This window comes from Myzus persicae, unplaced genomic scaffold, assembly GCF_001856785.1.
Source record: "Myzus persicae strain clone G006 unplaced genomic scaffold, MPER_G0061.0, whole genome shotgun sequence".
NCBI lineage: Eukaryota > Metazoa > Arthropoda > Insecta > Hemiptera > Aphididae > Myzus > Myzus persicae.
In genome coordinates, this window is record NW_019104202.1 from 17,687 (window position 1) to 37,567 (window position 19,881).

General features: G+C 27.2%; 1 protein-coding gene across 1 annotated transcript in view; it reads left to right on the plus strand.

Moving 5' to 3' along the window:
- Window positions 1–1,399: 1,399 nt before the first annotated feature.
- The window catches only part of LOC111039950 (tachykinin-like peptides receptor 99D), an 83,151-nt gene continuing 64,669 nt past the window's right edge, over window positions 1,400–19,881 (plus strand). The window contains exon 1 of the mRNA XM_022323622.1: window positions 1,400–1,978. The gene's annotated coding sequence lies outside the window, so the exon portion shown is untranslated. The remainder of the gene's footprint in view (window positions 1,979–19,881) is intronic.

Genomic DNA, 19,881 nt, shown 5'->3' on the forward strand with positions numbered 1-19,881 from the left:
ATAATTATAGCAAAAGTTCGTGTGGGCGTCTACGATTGAGTTGGCGTTCAGGGGTGGGTCACTTAGTCTATAAAATTTCGCACTGCGTGAAGAATTGGTGTGGTCGAGGAAGTTGATCGCTAATTTTTTTATATACTCAGTTTGTTGCTGGAAGTCTTTGTGAAGTGCACCATTACGTATAAATCATGGAGCAATAGATATGGTTCCCAGAAATTTGCATTGGAATACTTGTATTTTGTATATGTGGTAATGGTCGTAGGATTTCCTTGTAAATATGAGAGAACATTTCCAGCTTAGTGGTGTTTGTCGGTTGATCAATGCTTATAATACATTTGTACTTTTAGCCTTTTGTAGCATTGTTGTAGTTTGGAGGAGACATGAGGATTCCACGTTAGTTTTCCTTCCAACATTTTTCAAAGGTATTTTATGTTAGGTGACCAATGAATACTATGACCGTAAAGTTTTAAATTACCAAGAGTTTTGGGGCGACGGTTGGTGAAGAGTGCCACTGTACTTTTTTTAGGGTTTAAAATTATTTTCCATTTTTCTCCTCGTTTTTGAATTACGTTCAGGTGAGCTTGAATATTTTGGGTTATTGTTTCGACGTCTTTAGAGCTTGAGTATATAGCGCTGTTGACACCGTGTATAGTACAAAAACTTTTAGAACACAATATCCACCTGGGTTTTATACCGTTTTAAACACATATTTTAATCGTTTCGGACGATTTAGGTAGGTACTAAGTGTTTAAAATGAAATATGTTTTAAATTGTAATATACGTTATAAGCTTGCACGTTTAAAACAAGATATTTTAAAGAAAACCACGGTAGAATAGAAAAAAACTTTAAATTTGAACATCCGGTTTAAAAACTATAATAATATGCCTATTAAACTGTTATACTCTTATTGAAATTTGCATAATATGTATGCTTTTTCAATGTACAATGTCTGGTATAGGAACTTATACAGGCCCCGGACAGCCCTTTTCTATGGCAGGGGGTATCATTGTTATCACTTATAATCTTAAAAAAAATTTAAGCTATAGTAAACATTTGTATATTATGTTTTCTCAATCAAAAAAAGGATGTGTGGGCTTAACCGTCAAAAATATATTAACGCCTCTCCCATTTTTTCTCCGCGTTTAATTCGTCTGAATTAAGATTCCTTTAAATAGGTGTTTGTACGTGGAATATAATAAAACAAAGTCCATAAAGTATAAATGCATTTAGTTAAATCAATCCGCCGTTAACTATTTGACCACTTCGCTGTTTTTTTAATACATACAAATATTATCTGCTATATTTCATACCCAACACGTTATAATACATTCGTACATTATTGCCTTTTGGTGTGCATATAATATTATCCGATAGTGATCATAGTGTTATTCGGATTCGTTAAAGTGTCCGTTATCTGTGATGGAGATAAGAGAGTAAAAAAAAAAACCAACTTAGGCCCAGCGCGTAGAGCGCAAAATCTCGCGGAGCGTTCCAGCAACCGTTTTCCTCGAGGTAGAAAAATGTGTACAGTACATCGCGATGTGCCGTTCCGTCACCACGTGAGCGCGATATTATTTTAACTCGTTCTCGCGCCAATACGCCGTAAAATAAATCGTGAGACTTTTTTCAAATTTTTATTCAGTCCCCCGTGTAAAGTGAAATAGTATTCCAACGCTGTGTGTGTGTGTGTGTGTGTGTGTGTGTATTTTTTTCAATTTCAATACTTAAGAAAATTTTAGTCGCCCTGTAATATATTGCAATACTCCGAGATTAGTTTCGCTGTCGTAATACAGTTAATACAACCCTTAATGCGTGCGATAATATACGACTTATATTTCGACTTGTAACGTTGCATTAATATTCTGTATACGATTTATTGTTTTCGATTCCCTCGAATTTGAACAAGAACCAAAGTTAATAATATACGTATTTTATTGGATATGGTACTGCTCGCGGAACATAATAGTATACTGTAATAAGGTAAGGACATGTAAAACATGTAGTTTAATATTTAAGTATCCATTTAAAAATGGTATAATAATATTACTGAGAACAAGTTCGCTTATTGCTAGGTGTATTATAATTGTTAATGTTTCGTACGATTTGTATTTTTTGAATTTGTAGTTTTCACGGCAATTTTAAGAAAAAAACGTTAATATTGAATACGTTTCAAACTTAAGAAAGTCGCTCTATACTAAAACAATCACTATTCGCGATAATGTGTTTGTATAGCTACTGTACAATGTGTATGGAAAATTATAGGTAGTTATGTATAAGCTGATGAATTAAACATATTTTCTTGAAAATTAATAAAAATATATTTGACTAATTAAATTTTTTATTTTGTATAATTTCATTTTTGTTGTGTTAATATTATTTCGTCAATTAGCATACCAACTATAAACGTTGTGTATTGGATAACAACGGTTCGGAGTAAATAAAACAGTATACACATTATTTTCTTTTAAAGTTGGTGAAGCATACATTCTTATGATGATAGTTTATAAAGCTAAATGAACAACTACCTACTTATATCAAAAATAAAAAAATAAATAGTGATTTAATTACTGCCTCCCACTAGTCCCACTATTATTGAATCAAAGTAAATTATCATTAATATTATTTAGGCACTGTCCCATTACATTTTTTTAACGATGTATAGTTACTTTTTTTGTGCATGCAGCACACGTAGGCAGTGATCCTATTGGCAAAGATCGTAAAAATTACAAAAGCGTTGGAGTAGGCTATATATTTTTTGCAGCTTCCAATGTTGTCATATTCTACCGTTTAATAAGAATCACCTATGTCCTATTGTAACATTGAAATTTTTAAAAAATTCGAAAACTTAGCTGTTATCCATATTTCAACGTTTAAATTGTATATTAGGCAGCAACTGAAGTATACAATAATATATACATCCATTGTTTGGTGTTTATTTTATAATATATATTTAAAACGCATTGAAAAAGTAAAACAATATTTTTTTTTTTATTCGATTTATTTACAAACTGCTTACATAATGTTTATATAACTTAAAATGACCACAAAAAGCCAATTTCGAACGAAAGGTAGAGCGTTTTTTATTTAACCTCCCTTATATTATGCGGGTTTTAGACAAGATAAAGATTAAAAACAAAATGTTTACATTTTCTTTTACACATACATTTTAAAATATACATGCAATTGCCACAAATGACTATTTTGACTTGTTAATGTAAAAAAAAAAAAAAAACATTAACAATTATAATACTTATTTCGTGTTATATAAATATTGCATATCTCAATATTCACAACAATGCACGACTATAATAATATTTTTATGCAAGTGCCAAGTATAGAAAGCAAAAATACATTTTATGGGTTAATAGTCGTAACTACACGTTACTTGTAATAAAATCATGTTATACTTTTTAGACATTTTTGTATAGTGTATGACTTATCTGCGTTTTAAAATGATCCTATGATAATCATGTACTTAGAAAATAATTTCTTAAGTTAATTTTTTGATTGTGTTGAGCACAGCATGGATAACATAATAATAAAATAATTTTTATAATATAATATTATGCTTGTACCTTGTACGTATAATTATTTTTCTGATACAACAAAGAAAAAGCGCAGTTGTGTACCTCCTATAGGCGCATAGGATTATACAGTAAAGGTTAAAGAAATAATTTGAAAATTATTCTTCAATAAACACATTACATAGAGTAAAAAATATAATGCAACTAAATAATGGATTACATACAGATTTTTTTGAGAATAACATTAAGCCAGGTAATTTGTTAGTTTTTTGTTGGTACGATATCAACTTGATGAAATATAACAATGATATTCATTTTTCACCATAAGTTGTTATTTTTTGTCGGTATTGTCGCAAAAAATATTATTTTTATATCTGTTTATACTAATTTAATGACATAGATATTTACAATTAGTCCACATTAAATAGATGAATTATTTGGAGTACACTATTATCGTGAAGATTCCAAAGTTTATCTTCACGATAAAGTGCCATACATTTGCAATTACGTTAATATTTTTAATTTTGGTTCTAACGAAATACAATGAAATACTATTTGATTAGCTTTTTGTCTTTTAATATAAATTGCACTGAATTCCTACTAGTTCAAAGTCTAGAGAAAAACATTTTTTTCCGAGTGAACTGCATTCAATTGTGTTTTACTTACACAATACGCGTTTTTCATGTCAGTTTATCAAAACAAATTTCTATTGCAGCATCATTATATTTTATTTAATCATTTTTATAATATAATAACTGAATCAGCAGTGGGTACAATGGATATTGGATATCATACCTTTGATAATGAATTTTTCCAAGTAATTGTTTACAAGTAATAAACTGTGTGGCTTTGGTTTTATCACCATTATTTCACCATTATTTAGAAAGTATTAATTGTATTTACAAAAAAATGTATTGGAACACTTGAGCAAATCAATTATAATGATCTCGTTTTGGTTTTTAAAAATAATAATATTTTTTTCTTCTAAAATAATACAACATACCTTTCATAATTAATGGACACACATAAACGGCACACTGCATATATATTATGCTGTCTATACGTACATAATAATATACTTAATGCATTGGAGGTGTACTGGATTCATATTTACTGATAATTACAATCTAATAAATTTAGTTTACCGATACATCAATAATTTTTTTTTTTGTCATAATAATAGCTTTGTAGATTTAAACATTATATGTTTATACATTTGATACAATTGGTTACAATAACACTGAAATATAACTATTTAATAATTATAAAATGTTTTCCTCTATTTTTATGGTCTTTAAGAATGACGTGACACTTTCTGGTTGACAGTGGGATAGATAATCATCTCGAATAGGTTCGTTGGTAAGTTATGTTTTTCTTCTGATTCGTTTGATCTGCATTTAGTCATCAAATGTTGTACTGAGAGAGTAACTTTGTATGAGGTGTATTCCGTTGGTGGATAGTTTTTCATGAAGTGTCCGCATGTGAAGTGGGTGTGGCCGATTTTCAGTCGGCTTATTATTATACCTTTTTTTCTAGATGTTTTTGGTAGTGGCCAAGGGATTTATGTATTATTTAATTTCTCTTAATTTATTTTTTTGGTTTGACCAGTGATTTTGTCATATATTCCGTGTGATAGTTTATATGTGTTTTTTGTGTCTAATATTGTGCTAAGTAGAGCTTTGTTTGGGGGCTTCAGATACTATTGCATTTTTTGCGTATTGGTCAGTTTGTTTCTGTTTAAATCAATATTTTTTATAATAATTGTTACTACATACAATGCAATAAAAATTGTTATTTTACATGCATAACATTTAAACATTTAAAAAAAAATCCTGAATAATAGTACCAACTATAATCACGCTTGCACATCAAATTAAAAAAATCAATACAAAATTAATTTAATTTGAAAATTATTTTTAAAGACTGACTGAAATAATACAATTTATATATTATATAGTATTATTTTGGTATTTTAATTTGCTTGTACCTATCATGTGGAATTAATAATTATGTAATCAGTATTATAATATATACACCGATTACTTGTGTTTTAAATGAATCTAAACTAGTTTTGGAGATGAGAAAAACAAATTAAAATGTTTCAAAAACAAAAACTATTTGGAGTTATAGAATTTTTTTTATGCACAGAACAAATTATTGGATCAACAACTCTTAATTTTCATATTGGTTGGAAACCTATTATACATGCATGATAACTAAGATGTATTAGTTATTAATCGATGATAGTTTGTTTATTTTATAATATAAATCCTGCAGTTTTAAAAGTTATCATGTGCTTTCTAATTTCTATGTAAATTTATCTGTTGAAGTGGATAATTTGTTAGTGGTATTTTTCCAAAAAAAAAAAATTAGAAGATTAATTATTTATTTTCATTTAGAGGTTATTGATATTAAGTAGGTCTTTAATTATATCGTTCAGCAGCATTAGATAATGATAATATTCATATCGGAATCTCTCAATATTGTAGGCCGATTGTAAAACTATTATAATATAGACGTCATCTAGTTTCTGTTGTTGCATTATGGTGTCTATAAATATAATATGGTTTTGGGATTATTAATTGTTAAATGGGCTTTTGTTAATATGAAATTTCCAAAAACTATTGAATACAACGTTATTCAATACAAATATAGGTATGTATCAGCCATTGTAAACTTGTTTGGGTGCACAAACTTACCTATATTAAGTGTGACGTTCTGAGGTGCATGCTTACGCCGGTTATATTATCATGAATATTTTAATTGAGCTGTGGCTTCACGTGACGCCGAGTTCGTAGCGGAAGTTATGTTGTACAATAGACTTAACAAAATAAAATAAATTGTTTAAAATTTCGTTTCGTTTTAAAGTTAGAACTATACCGCACTATGCACATTCCTAGCGCATCAAATAGCATGTGATGTATTCTATGCGTTGGTCGGAATGTACAGCTCTGGTTTTGTAATAAGATTGTTGAAATGCTATTCTACAATGTATAATTTAATATGGCGGAATAGCACTAATAATAATTAATTTTAGTTGACAAACAGTACTTAGCTACATTTATAAATATCTATTTGAAAACGAGGTGGGTTTAGGACTTAAGCGAGTGTTAGTCGTTGAGTATTACACTAGATTTATTATGTTTTATAAAATATTTATTTTTAAACTGATAAAAAAAGTGATTATCTTTAAAATAGGTTTTGCGTAGGTCTGTAAAAAACGAATAACAAAATGTGCTATTATAAATAAATTATTTGAATGGACGTGAGATTAAAAACGTTGTTAGGTAAATCAGTAGGTATCTATTATACTATAGGTGAATACCTACCTATATATTCATTTAAATGTGTTTTCTTCATACAAATTTTACTAACACAGTACTCTAAAAGGCTTTAATGTGGTTTTAATTGTAATTTTAAATCGTTTGTGTAGGTACACACAAATGTTAAATTATACAATTTGAGAGTCTAAGAGTTCTGATGAATCAATTTCAAATTCAAATGTTTTGAACATGATATTTATTAAATTTTTACAGTTGGGTGTATCAAAATAATATGTGGTTAGTATCTAGAAATCTAGAAATCTTTGCTCCTTAGGTAAAAATAGTTGAATATGACATATAGCCTATTAAGATTTCAAGTTACTAGATTAGTATTAACGATTTTTCTCAAAGAAAAAAATAACAGCGATTAGAATAGTATATTAGATAGTTTGAAATTAATTCAAGCACGATTATTAAACCAAATAACTCAACATCTAATTCATACACCTGTTAAATTATATTCTTAAACTACAACAGATATTTCAAATAATTTAGGTACTTATAATATCTACAACATATACGTATACAATATTAAATATTGATTGAAAAAAGTTTATTGACATTAAAATATTCTGTTTTGAGTCGAATAATTTTAAGAATTATAAATGTAATATTCTGCCGTGGTAATTCTTAGCATAGGACATACTTCATATTCCGTAGTCTATCGTAATGGACTTTGGGCACACTAATTAAAATATATTTGCATAAAAATTACGTTCCTAATCTAGGTTTTTTTGTCAAGTTTTTCATTAATCAGAAAGGTTAGGATTAGTAACGGAAACGGATATTACTCAAAAGTCAAAATAACGCGTTTAATGGTAGGTATAACCATTATATTTTTTTTTCTGTACCTATTGCTATTGTTCTTTAGATGTATACTGGACTAGAAATACTATAGTGTTATTTATTTTATAAGTGAATAAGACATTGTGCATATTAAACAAGACGTTATGTTGCACCAAGATTCTATTTCATAACTGTTGTTATACTATTATATCCCACTAATATGGGTTTTAATTATTACTTCGAGTCTGATTATAAGTTAGAATTTTAATAGAATAAAGTTTCTGCGTCAACAAAATAATACTACGTTGGTGTTACACACTTTTTGCTTTTAAGTTTTATATATTACATTATAACTAGGTAAGTCCTTATACGTATGCGTGTTGGGATAATATTACCTACATCGAGCTACATATTATTTTTGTTGTCTGAACAACCACTATTATTGTTTACAATTACAGCAAGAGCATATGCGTCGCCTTATAAAAAATCAGAACCTTTCGTGATTAGTTTTTGGTTCCTCGCTTTTCGAAGACATCTGCAGCTGCCGGTAGGACTGCTGGTAAACTAAGTTCGACGAATGTCGATTAGCGATTACTCCAATCTATTCATCTGACCGCAACTAATTATGTAAATAAATCAATTTGTTTGTAATTTTGTATACATAAATGTATAAGATAATTAATAATAATCACAGAATACTCTAGTGGAATTTAAAATTCTTGTCAAGTGCGTCTACTTGTTTTATTCGTGTAAAATATACTAATGAAATCTAACAGCTTACACACACACACACACACACACACACACACACACACACACACACACACGTATATATGTATTCAAATTTAAATGAACGAAACGTAGAAATATTTTATTTCTTTCTTAAAATATTGTTTGGTAAATTAATAAATTACGTAGGCAGATAGGGTAGAAATTATTAAACGTTACAACTCAAAGACGTTAATTAAATAAATAATTAATAAATGATTTTTTTTTCATATTTATTATTATTATTGTTAGGTACTCGTGATTAATCGTGAATACTTACCTAGTTTCTATATATTATAAGCACATATAATTACAGTACGAATTAAAGAGATAAAATTAATTACTCGAGTGAGGAAGCAGCTCATTAACAGTACCTACCATATAAAATGAACAGTTGAAAACAATTTGATGATAATGTATATTGCATATAATAATAATAGTTATATATATGTATTATGTAGGATAGTACAAATACATCGTTGCATATTGTAGATTTATAGAAATAATTATATACATTGAAATAGTAGAACACTAGTAAAGTTCATGTTTATTTACTACAACATAATATTCGTTCGATGAGCAATGATGACGTTTACCAACACGGATGTCCGGAAGAATATTATAAAAATATGCGATGATTACATCAACGCAGATACGTAAAGTAATAATATACATTGGTACACAACTATGGATATCATCTACCTCTGCATCATTCACACAGACATATATTATTATGTTAGGGTATATTATTCGTTTTCTCTCTGACCTACTAAGTGTAACACAGTGGATTTGTGTTCAGCGTAACCAAATTTGCATTGTTAGCAAACGTTAGAGTTAATTGACTTGTTATTAAACTTAAAGTAAATAATATCATCCAGATAGTATTTACTATTTAATAAGCCTCTATTGATATTTTAATTTTAAAGTGAGCTATTATATACCTACCTTTATTAAATATTACAATTTTAAAATGTTTATAACTAGCTTTGCAATTAAAATGTCAACAAAAGCCTATGAAATGCTCAGAATAATATTTTACCTATGTTTTGAGTTGGAAAACTGGAGAATATTTACTATAATATTCAAGATATAATGATACGAAATTGGTTCTGAATGTAAATTTAGTATATTAAGTTTAGCACGCATCCCCTAAATGAGCTGTTTGACCGGTGGAAATTTGTGTAGGGGATTAAATTTCGCCAATAAATAGTATGTAGTTCAATCCATAAACTAAAATAATTCATCGGTATTCACAATACGCCAGTTCGGTTCATACGATCTCTTAAACATTATGGCACTTGTGTTTAATACTATATAATATACATTTATATGTAAAAAATCAAGTATAAAAGTGGCTTAATAAAGCTAAGACGTTTTGGTTTTTTTATGATTCACGATAAAAACAGCGTAGCTATTATTGATTTTAAGACTTTAAGTAGGTAAAGTTTAAAAGTAACAAAGTTTTATCATATTATAGTGTATCTATCTATTTAATAGTCAGTATATTTTCAAAAAATTCCATATAAAGAGATTTTATAAATTTAAATTTGTTATTTTGTTAGATTAGTTTTTATAATGATTTTCCTGAAATTAATGATGTTTATTTTCAAAATAAATTTAACGAGCTACAGAAATATAATAATCGAATAAAGTTATATTTTATATTCCAACTATTTAACATTCAATAGATATATTATGTTCTATTCATCTTCTAATTTATTTTACTGTAGCCAGAGGGTAACCCTATTAATAGTACCTACATAAAGATATAAAGTATGGATTCTTTTATACAGAATTTATCAAATTAATGAATTGTTTGTAACAAATTCAATTTTTTTTTATGTATAATAATATGTTATGTATTTTCCCCTCATCATACACATTACTACATCAATAATTAAGATTTGTCTAATAAATTGAAATACATTTAACATTACTACTACCGTTATAAATATAATATATATATTATATATAATTTGAATTGTATAACAGTTAGTTATTTATACGATACATCAATCAGTTAGTCATAATAGTTATTGTTATTGTTTAAAAATCGCATAACTCTGCAATCGATAGAACGACTTTTAAGGTACGCTGCACACCTGCACACCTAAGTTTCCGGTTACCATACGTAATTGATGAGTTGAAGATGAAATATAGCCAATAATTATTGATATATTGCTAGGCTAATCGAATTATTCAGCATACTCAATTCAGAATTTTAAATTACTGAAACGGTATATTTTCAATTCTATGTCCTAATAAAACATAGTGGCATCTCTTTATTTCGTAAAATTCGTACATCTACTTCGAGTAGGTCCCTACTACTTATATATTTCATAACTTTAATAGCTGTAGGTAAATTAATGTTTGAATATTTTATACATTTTGATCAACAATTAACTGTAACTGTAGACAATCATCAATGTGAATGAACAGTTCAATACAGATGAAAGTCATAAGGACATTCACAATAATGGAAGGGGTGAATAAATATCAAAGTTCATGTTTCAGAGCCATTATTATTTATGTAAATTATTCAATTATTTTGTGTGTGTGTGTGTGTGTGTGTGTGTGTGGGGGGGGGGGGGGCGAAGTCAATCGTTGTGTTATCCACGATCATAAGGCTAATTGAAATAAATCCGGTAAGTCACTCTGTTGTGTAGAAGTTTTTGAGTGTACCTATACTATAGCTCGTTATTGGAGTTTACTGTACCTCTAAATGGAATTGTTAAATTTGAATTAAATCATAAATCATATTGAATACGAAAAACGATTCTGATGGGAGACCGTAATTTCTAAGTATATTTATAATTTATTTATATATTAGCTACTATTACCAAGCAATTTATTTTTGACTTTTTTACGACTAGTACGGTTTGTTAAAATATGGATGTTTGACAAAAAGTGTTGCATTCATTTTATTATTAATTTTTGTATTGTTAGCACCTAACTTATAAGTCAATATCTGCACGTGCCATAGGACGGTGTAAATAGTTTCATGGTACATAAATAGCTCAAAATTAGTCTAAATATTTGGAAAATTTCATTGTGTATAGAAAATAATAATACACGCATAATAAGAAAAGTTTTAGGTCAAATTATAGCTTTTCTTTTATTATTACTTTTCTTTTAATTACCTACAACATAATAATTAAAATAATAAGAGAAACAATCGTTATTGATATTTATATTTTAAACATTATGTTTCGTAAAAATTAAAATTAAAAATCACAATAAATATAAAATGCAACTACCTATATATTTTTGTTATTTTTAAATTGCTACAATTTAAACTTATGTGGAACTTTGTGGTATATTTTCAAGTTTTTTCACTGATAAACATTTTTTAAAATAACTAAGATTCATATTTAATGTCTATAATACAATATATGGCTTAAAATTAGTCTAAATATATGTTGAGCATTATATATTTTATATGCAAAATAACAATTTAAGTAGTAGTGGAATGTTGTAGGTTTCTGCGATTAGTATTTAATAAATAATAATAAAATGACAAAAAAGATTTGGGGATAAATTGTTGGTAGACGTCAGATGGTTTGAATGTCCAATGTTGTCAAAATTCGTATTTCAAACGCTCATAAAAATGTAAGTATTTGCAGGTTTCTCACTAATTTTTTTTCCAAATTCCTTTCAAAAAAAATTATGATAGATATTATATTAAATTTTCAAGTCTTAGGTTAGGTGTTGATATGCAAAAATAATCTTTTGAAAAATGTCATCCAAGGAAAATAATTTCTATTACATTATTTTTTATTTTTAGTGAATAACCTTTCAGCCGGATAAATAGGTAAGATACATGATATTATATACTACTATTGTACCAATAAAGCTGATATACGAAGCCTTAGGAAGATTTTTTTCTTTTCGTGAAGAATTTAAATTGTTTATCCACAGACAAAAGACCGCATTTCTAGAAATGAAAAACATTATGATTTAGATACAAATAAATGTCATTCCTTGCAGATGTATCTCAAAGTTGAAATATGCTTCAATCCGCAGGAAGAAAATAAACTTTGGTACACAGCCCGTAAGATTTTTTGCTTTAAAAAGAACTCAAACTGTACATAGAGGAACTATAATGATTTAGACAATGATTTCCTACATTTTCCAAATTCGATTTAATAATGAGAGAAAATTATATTTTATACCACGATACTGATATAGAAACTCTAAAATCACAATGTTGTACTATAATTATTTGTATAAAAAAAATTAACAAATTAACAGTAGTTTCAATTATATGAAATAGTTATTGTTTTTATATTATTATGATAAATTAAATGATTTTGGCTGTCTGATCAAATAATTAAGAGGTATTATACGATTTACCCATCCACGAATTTGAACATGAAATATTTTTTTGAAAACTTGTATTATAAACAATGTATTTAAGTAGAAAAATTAATATTAATTAATTTTGGAATTTTAGATTTTTAGAATCGTATTTTAAGCGAAGTAATAAATGTAATGATTTCACGATGTTTGTTATTTTGTTTTTTTGTGTCTGCATAAACGATATGTACTAGTAAAAGTGCTTTGATTTTCGATTTCGAGTGTAGTTTTTGTTAGTATAAATATGATTTTATTGGTACTTTTCGGAAGGCAAAATTGAAAAATCCTTGCATTTTTAAAAATATTTGGAAAAGAAACAAAAAATAAAATATAAATTAAGGCAAAGCAATAATTTATACACAAAACCAGTTTTTTACCAGATCAATGCTGTTATTTTCGGTTTAACAACTATCAGAAACGAATAACTAATTAGACACTTGAAATTTTCACCAAATTTAAGAAAAAAATGTTTTTTATAAAGGATAAAATGTTCAATATATTATATTTTGACACTTTTTGATCAAGATAATATAGATTTTTCCTTTTTCATATTTTTTTTTAAATAACAGTGATAAGGTACCTACAAACTGGATGAGTAAAATTTTACAGTTTTCTAGTTTCTAGTTTCTATTTATAACTTTGATAAACCAGTTATCTTGTTACAAACATTTTTAAAAAAAATTTTATTTTGAAATATTATTTACACACTTATTATGAAAAAAATATTTAATACTTCCTAATTTCACCACCAAAACAACAAACAACAACACATCATTTTAATTCAATCACGAATAACTTTTTTTATACATAAATAGTGATCCACATTGATTGAATGATTCGCGTTTTGCCAGTCGCTATTTCATCGGCGTTGTCTAACGTTGAAATCAATTTTTTAAACATTTTCTGGGACTGACGTTCAGGTGTTTCTACGGATGCCAAAAAGTCGGAAAACGTTCTACGCTAATTATAATAACAATAATAACATTCTCTCCGAAGAGAGTCACACTGAGTCGTCTACACGTGGACACTGGAAACTGTCCAAAAATCACATCACACGGTGCCGAGAAGGTAAAACGTTTATTTTAAATATATATCTGTGATGTCGACCGCCATGTCTATATGGAGCGTAAGGTACACACGAATTATTGTCAATGTTAAATAATTAGCTTTTTAAACCCATGTTCTTATTTCCAGCTTTTATACTAACATAATATTATATTTTATTGTTCAGATGGAGGGCATGAATTACTGTTGTTATAATGATTATTATTATTTTTGAATAATTTTTACTCGTTGCAAAATCTGTTTGAGTCACAACAATATATGATCGTACAGCTTAGGCCACCTCGGTGTGTCATATGAAACCAAAAAAAAAAAAAAATCAAAATATTAATGTTCTATTCATTTGTATTTATTTAATATTTACGTTCCATTATCGTATTTATTTTACTACTATTCTGAAGGTTTGATTTATTGGTGCTATTCGTTTTTGGAGTCACGAGAAACTCTTATCCGTTAGGTGTTCCAATGTTAGTATTATTCACGTTATGACGATAGAAATATCACGCGAAATAAATCATATACATATTTTATTATTTTAAATAAATGTAGGCAATAAATTATATTATTCCCGTAGTGGTTGTCTACTTACTGTATATTATACAGTACGAATAAATTGGTTACTTTTGATATAAGTTACCTACCTAGGTAGGTAGATTAATAAACACATAATAAAATATTTAGCTGATATTAAATTACTCCAACTATATACCACTGTATAATTATTTTCTTTGAGTTCCCAAGTAGGTTAGGTACCAAGTAGGTCTGTACGAGCATTTGCATGTACAGAGTGGTTCAAATGATACTTTATCGAAAGGGCTTCATTAATCAAACGCTAGTGTTTAATTAGTCTCCCGAGCACGCGCGAGTTTTGGTCCCCCGAGAAGCGATTCTGTTTTTTTTTGTCACTCCGCATGAATACCCTCGCTCCGTTTCCCAGCACTATATGTATATAATATATATACTAATGTATATCACTTGCTTTCCATTAAGAGATTCCTAGCAGAGCGCCCTTAGTAAATTAATAATCGTGTTTTTTCTCTCATTCTTTATCCTCCGCAGTGGTCTTATTTTCATTTTTTTCATCTCTTCGCGCGTTTACCTCAAGGGCAGGTCAAATGCAATAAGTACGAATTAAAAAAATTCGTTTCAATCAAAATGTATGATCGTTGAAATTTATATTTTTATCGCAGACATATAGAATACCAAACTTTTTCAGTTTGTAATGTGTAAATTGTTCATAGGTGTCTCAAAATGATGAAGTAATTAGTAAAATATTTTAACTTTAAAATAATAATAGTTTAACTATACCTAGTTTAAAAGTGTACACCTTCTTTGAACGTCGATTAATTTAATATACGATTGTAACACGTTCTGTTATAAATTTGTAATATGTTAAACAACACATTTGTTTGATGTTCACAAATTTCTATTGAAACGCTATCGGTCATCGTATGTCTTAAATGCTGATCGAAGCCAGAAATATAATACAGTTTTACAATGATACTAAAATATGACAATAAGATAAACTGTAGAAACTATAGAAAACCATCAATACATTTTTGGACGGAAGAAAATTATCGATTGGGAAATATTGAGTCTAGAAAAGTTGTATTACATTTTACGATTTGTTTCAGTTGGTCCCTAAGCTATAATATGACGATTGCTCAACATTCGGTTGTTCCTATCCGTATTATTTTTACTCTTAGGTACCTACTACCTACCATGTGAGTTGTATCATTTATTTTTTGTAGGTTTATGTCCTTTTATTTTTGAAGTTAAATTGTATAAAAACGTTAGTGACAATTCGATTTAATTTTAACGACAATATATAACGTATCATGTTCTAGACCTATAGGCACAACTGCACAAGGCATAAGATAACAATACATATCTAATATTTATAACTTAATGTCTTTACAACAGGTGTACATTAATATTTTAGTTTAACCTCGATATTGTAAATTTATTTTAAGAATCACATTTTTCAATGGTACCTATTTAACATTTTTATACAAACATTTATATAGTTTATATTAATTAAACTAAATAACAAAAAGGTATATGAAATTAATTAAAGGGTGTGAAATATAATTTATAATCTAAAACTCCCACGCACCTATAACAGAAAATGGCTGATTTTTAGAACTATATATGTATGTTCGTCAAAATTATTGACTAATTGATAAATGGATGTTCGGCTTTATAATGGAGATATAAATATATGTACATTAAATTTGGATAGTAAAGTTTTGTTTCAAAAATTAAAATGCAATAATCAAAAATTATATGTTTAAAAGCCATAAACAAGTTTTAATGTTTTCTTCAAGTTTATGACTACAAACAAGTAATATACTAAACTCTATAAACTAATTAAGTATCTACAATCTCCCGTTTAAGTTATGTTTATTTTTCATCATTAGAAATCTAATGACATTATAAGAAATTTAAATAATTTGATATATTATATTATTATGTAACAGTTTGAAATTTATTATACTAAAAACAACGTGAATACTTTTTATACATTGATGAAACGGTTCTTAAACAAACGTTTAAAAATGGAAATTAAATTATATTATATAGCAGACCAAATTGTTTGTTTTAAAAGACTGAAACTTTTTATTTATTTATTTAATTTTGATATATCCAATACAAAATAAATGTCTGATATTTAAGCACATTTATGATAAGTTTAATTCAGATAAAAATAATATATTATTTAATTGTAGAAACTATATATTGTGACAGTTTTTTGAAATATTGAAATATTATCAGAGTACCTAGTTAGCCAATAGATGGACTTAAAGCATTACCTATGGTATATCTATGATATTATTTAAAAATATTTGAATCAAAGACAAATCTAATACTTTTTAGTTCATTTTATTGTCAAGTCGTGCAATACAAAGATTTATAATAAAATCTACCACATTTAAGCAAGCTTGTGGTGATGGTTGTGAGTTATAATAAACTAACAGTTTATAACAACTAAAAAAAATAATACTATGAATAGATATAAATCCAATTTTAAAAGTTAAGTAGTAATGTAAGTGTAATGTAATACGCCAATACATACAAACATTTTAATTTATATAAGGTTTTTTTTTTAAAATTGTCTAGTGTTATAGAATACTTTTTTTCAAAATATTGATTGGCATTGAATTAAATATCATAGGTTCAAGATACTCTTGAATTTTTGGCCAAATGAATTTTTAGAGTAGTTTGATTTTGCATCATATTATATTTTAATTTTACTTTTATTGTATATGTTTTTCACATCCACCATTTAATTCATATTTTTTACTGTAAACATAATAACTATATTTTATATACAGACTTTCAACAGGTAAGACACTTAATTATGTCAAGTGGTTAGTGGTTGATCCCACCAAGTGTTTGTTTAGACAGGTCCTTATGGGTTGTTTTTGCTGTGGTAGTAGCGGTCGTAATGCATTTTTAGTTAGACCTCCTCACACCAACAAACCATGGTGGAAGTTGGCTTGGTATAAAGCAAAGTAAATTATAAGTGTAGTTTTTACTAGTAAAAAGGTTCGTCATTTGTAAAACCTGACAGATACAGTGAATAAATGTGAAATAATATTGTTGAGTACATTTCATGTTTTCATTCGATGTCAAGACATGACAGTGTTTACTGTGACTTGAATTATTTTCATCTTTAACAATTGAGGAATTAATAAAACATGTTGTTAGTCGACTATTTCTTTTGAATTCCCTTATAGGTTTTGCTCGCATCGGCATAAGTTACAATTTGTTTATCAATTACCTAATCGCATAATTTATTCTTATTATTAACCATTGTAGTTTTTGAAATTTTCACAGCACCATTCATCCTTTGCTGGTCTTCCAAGTTTTCAAAAACTTACATCCCTAAGGCTGCCGAAAAATGGAGAAATTCTTTATAGACTATATCTGTACACTTATAGCTCCACCACTTTTGAATTTCCAAATAGAACTAACTACATTCGTTTGTGTTGGCCAGTGCTTTTAATCTCGTCGTTTGTGCTCATTTTATTTCATTATGTTGATAAATTGTTCCATTACAGACTAAAAACAACATAATGTTAAAATCCTTGGTAAATTAATTTAAATTATATAGATAAGGAAACAACTCTTAAACACGACCTTTGCGATTAACACAATGACGCACCTGAAAATTTACTAAATTGTTTAAAAAAATATATATACGAAAATATATAAAACTAAAATAATTTATTATTAAGTTAAACATTAAACTAAGTAAATAATATAATAATTGGTGTTTCATAATTGAAACAAAACAAAAAACATATCTGTCTAAATGTTGGTTGGAATTAAAAATTTAAAAATAATGAAAAATATTAGTTAAATTGATTAACTACTGGTAAAGGTATTTATAAAAATAATTTTCTTGCTATTTACCCAATAAATATATTTTATGTCTTTCTTAAAGGCCATATATTGTTGTCTCGTACCTGTGAATTTTTCAAAATTACTGTGTGTATTGAGTTTTTGTCTCATCATTTGACGCATCAATTATCTATAAATTAAATTTGACACCTATAATAAAATGGTTTTATATCTTACAAAATATGACGATATTCGCACAGTGATTTTTTAAAAAAAAATTAAACTTTCATTAAATAAACTTCGGTTTGATATTATAAACAACACGAAAGGTAAGACCTCGTAAAATATACTTCCTCCGTTGATACGGCGAAGAAGATTAAAAAGTTAGGCGTCTCTTTTACTTCCAAGTACCGTATTTTTAAAGTGTATAAAAAATAGCAATAATAATAAGTGATTGGTTTCGAGTTTGTATTTAATATTTAAAATTATACATGAATAATGCAAAAACAAATAAAAACACAAAAACATAAGATACTTTTTAAAATATTTGATTTTTCTATCACGCAATGACAATAATTCGTATATTTGTAACGGAATATAATTTAAAATTAAGCTTTAGACTGATATTTTACATTATATCTATCGAATTAATACTACATAACTATAAAAAGCGGGTAAATTATTATACATTTTTTAAATCTCAATTTTAAATAACTATTGAATTATACTAAATTATTGAATGCAAAAAAAAAAAACATTAGTTGGTGAATATTTTAACACTTTTATTGATTATTGATGAAATTCCTACTATAAAATACTGAACATAATGTTGTCTAATTGTTATAAGGTTAATTATAATAATAATTTGGTAATTTGAATTCATTCGCTATATAACTAAAGAATTGAAAATAAGTTATACTTAATATGTTAAGATAATATGCTCAGGTATTTGGTCAAAAGAGTGGAATCAAATTTACAAAAATACTTAATTTAACGGTATTTATTTTGAAATAATTAAATAAATTACATTATTATTAAATAAATGGACATTTTAGAACGTTGGTGTTTTTCGTTTTTTTGACACTGTAAATACATTTTTTAATCCTTGCCATATTACCTCGAGGTAATTAATGTTGTCGTTAGGGTCAAAAGTTAATTCTACGTTTTTAATTTTTTTCAGCCTGATTTCCATATTTTTTTTTTTGTTTAAAAAGTTGTAAACAGTGTATTTGAGATAAAATACTTATTTGGTATCTCATGAATCATGACTCATGATGCACGAAAGGGTTTTTTGTCCCTGAACTTGAAAATTAACAATAAGTAAGTTTTGTGTTGTGATTTCGAGCAAATATTATTTATATATAGAATATAGATACATAAAACAAACACAGTTAATAAGTATTGAAATGTTATTAATATTGAATAACATCTTTACAAGTCATTTTCTTAATGATCTGACCTTCAAGACCATTATTTGTTTTGAGTATGCCTTTTTGGGGTAGTTCATAACAATTCCATAAATTGACCGGAAGCTTTGCAGACATTCACCACTCTGATTCGATCCAATAAAACGATATTCTACATAATCATCTAAAAGTTTAAATTATGTAATTTGATTTTAAATGCAATATACTGTGAATCTATATAACTTTTTTAAAATCAGTTATTGCCTGATTTTCGGGAAATCATTCAAACGCATTGTTCAAAAAATGGAAAT